This window comes from Nestor notabilis, unplaced genomic scaffold, assembly GCF_000696875.1.
Source record: "Nestor notabilis isolate BGI_N333 unplaced genomic scaffold, ASM69687v1 scaffold22704, whole genome shotgun sequence".
In the NCBI taxonomy this organism is placed as follows: Eukaryota; Metazoa; Chordata; class Aves; order Psittaciformes; family Psittacidae; genus Nestor; species Nestor notabilis.
In genome coordinates this window covers 27,752-30,726 of record NW_009924664.1, presented here as the reverse complement: position 1 = coordinate 30,726, position 2,975 = coordinate 27,752, and the positions used below count along the sequence as shown (strand labels likewise).

Here is a 2,975-nt window from a genome sequence, read left to right as displayed (position 1 = left end):
GGGAAAGAGAGAGGCTCTCCTGGCCTCTGCACACGCTGCTGTTGTGCCTTCCCAAATGGTATGGTAACACTCTTAAGCATGAAACTTGACTGGCCTCATCATTTACACCTCCTTTCTGACTTTTACAGGTCAGAAAGTTATACAACCTCTTTAGCGCATATTCAGTCTTTTTTCTCCTAGTTCACTGAATTCTGTAGACATCTGTAGAAAAGAATATTTCTCTCAGTTACGAGTCAACACATACCAAGGAATCATCTTCAAACCTTTGTTGGTAAAAGAACCACACAAAAAGTGTTGGGGTTGCTCCACCTGAAACTGGAAACAGATCCCTAACTGCTCATGCTCACAGTGACTCGAGGCCAGAGGAAGGCAAGTCCACCACTCTCCTCCTTCAGAAAACAGAGCAGAAGCTGGGGAGCCCCAACAACCCAGCATTGTAACAGGGAGACAAATGACTTCCCAAAGAGGAAGAACCATGTCTGAGAAAGCACCAAGTAGAATCCAAGTGATGGCTGAACTCACAGCAGCAGCTCAGAATCCCAGCCTGGTTTGTGTTGGAAGGGACGTTAAAGCTCATCCAGTTCCAACCCCTTGCCACGGGCAGGGACACCTTCCACTAGAGCAGGTTGCTCCAAGCCCCTGTGTCCAACCTGGCCTTGGACACTGCCAGGGATGGGGCAGCCACAGCTTCTCTGGGCACCCTGTGCCAGCGCCTCAGCACCCTCATAGGTTCAACCTTCCACTGCAGCACACAAAAATCACACCTCTGTAGGTAGATGAGTATAGACATTAATTAAGGCATTTGGGTATAAAGCCATAAACAACTGAGGGATGCATTTTAAGGAAGTGCTGTGAATGCTCTTTTGTAAGTCGCTCCATTTCTTCTGAATGGTAATTTATCACACATGTACGTGCTTCTAGTCCATCGCTTGAACTTCTGCTATCAGTGTTAAACCAGCGTTTTCACTCCAGGATAGTTCTTGCTAATAAACACATCAAGTCAGTCACTTGAAATCACAGGGACATGACATAATGCTCTACTTGTGGACAAAATACAGACTCGAGTATAAGCCTCCAAGCTATTAAAAACTCACTTCTCAGTGAAAACTGTCAAAAAAAGAAGAAAAAAGAGAACCAAGGGATTTATTTTGCAATCACTTATGGTAAACTCAAACTGGAGTCAAGAGAAAGTTGATTAAGAACAGACATTCAAGGTCCAAACTTTTAATGTTCACCCTAAACAACTTTGGGTCCTATTGCAGGAGGTAAATCAGCAGTCGACAGTGCAGAATACCATAAAAACACAATCTCAAACTACTTGACAGCATAAGCATTAAACCCTGAAATGAATGACCAATGTCAGTTCACCAGCTACCTACACATAGGATAAGGTCACCATCGAAATATCTCACTGATTTATTTTCATTTTTAAAAAATACTTATAAAAACTTCATGCTGCTTGTATCTGGGTACATGGCAGTTTAAATAGAAATGGATATCCCTGCCTTTGTAACAGAAAAAGATTACATTTTCTTACTTTGTTGCTTAAATCTCATCCAGAGCTTCTTGGTTTTTATTTACCACCTACCAGCACACCACTCAGTCTACTTTTCAGTGTCATGAGACATGAAACTTTCAACACTTCACTAGGACCTATTTCACTGTTCTACAGATACCCTACTGAATGGCTGTTCCTAAATCCCAGTATAAGACTTTTACTTAGCATATTCCTTTTTTCTTTATTGTATCCCTTTAGCTATCTTAATCTGAGGTCTACTTCTGTTCCTTGAGTTGGTGTTTGGTACCTTTTGCTGACAGTCACCAGGCCTGACTTTGATTTACTCTCTTTTCTTGGATGCCAATTCAGCAAAGCAATACATGACTCTAGACCCTGATTAACTCTAGACTGATTTGTCCAGGCTGTGAAGAATCCATACCACACATACCCAGCCACACAACAAGAGCATGTTGCTCTATAACCAATCCGTTCACATCCAGGATTGGTCCACCCCTGCTTAATCAAAGTCCGTGCTTAACTTCAAACACATGTTTGAGCACATTGTTGGAAAAGGATGGTTTGTGGTGCTGTTTATAACCTTTCAATATTTGTAACACATGATGGGCAGTCACCCTTTTTCCATCAGCCAAAAAACTGAGTTTATCCCCAGCCCCATTGTTAGTTGCCAGCCCAACAGAGATGCTGGATTCCAGCAGTGTTGCACCATACATTCTAAGAAAGGGACAAACTTTTCCTCATGAACTCAAGAGCTTTAAGAATTCCTGCATGTTGCAAAGTGTCCTTATAAGTTTATTATTATCTCCTATAGTCTGTCTCCTATAAATCGTGGCGAGACTGCTGTGCAGCAATCCCAGGAGCTGAGTGATTTATGTCCCCACTCCTAAATTTGTGTTGAGGAGACGACAAAAACTTGCAATGTCTAAAGACACTGTGAATAAAAAAACCATGAAGCCATTCTTTACCTTGTCCCTGGGAAACATACTGGAAGAGTCATAGCCCACAGCCATTTGAAATAAAACAAATAAACAAACAAATCAACCTCTGCAACAAAGGCCACTTTGTCTCTCGTTCCCACCCAATCGCACAGGGGTTACCATAAGCTAATGGTGGCCCAAAGGTGGTCACCAGGATCTCACACATTTGGTTCATATGTTTGTTTCATTGTGGAAACACACAAACAGACTAAGTTTTGAGGTAAGGGAGGAGACAGGGAAAATAAGGGCATTGGGATGGAGATGGAAGTATTCATAGAGTCTGCCCTTTGAAAGCCTTTGATCTGTTTGGTTAGGTCACGAGTGTCAAATGACCAACTTATGAGCCAGCAAAATGGTAAACAGATATTACAAGGGCAGGAAAGCAGACAGCCATTAGCATTCCCAAAGAGCCACAAACCAGAAAAAAACAACAATCCAGTCCCCACATCCAACAGAAACCAAACAAAACAAGGTTGTGCATA

The 2,975-nt window shown here is 42.3% G+C and overlaps 1 protein-coding gene across 1 annotated transcript in view; it reads right to left on the bottom strand.

The window, feature by feature from the left end:
* FAM169B (family with sequence similarity 169, member B) overlaps positions 1 to 2,975 on the bottom strand; it is a 26,371-nt gene that overhangs the window by 7,506 nt on the left and 15,890 nt on the right. The window lies entirely within an intron of this gene.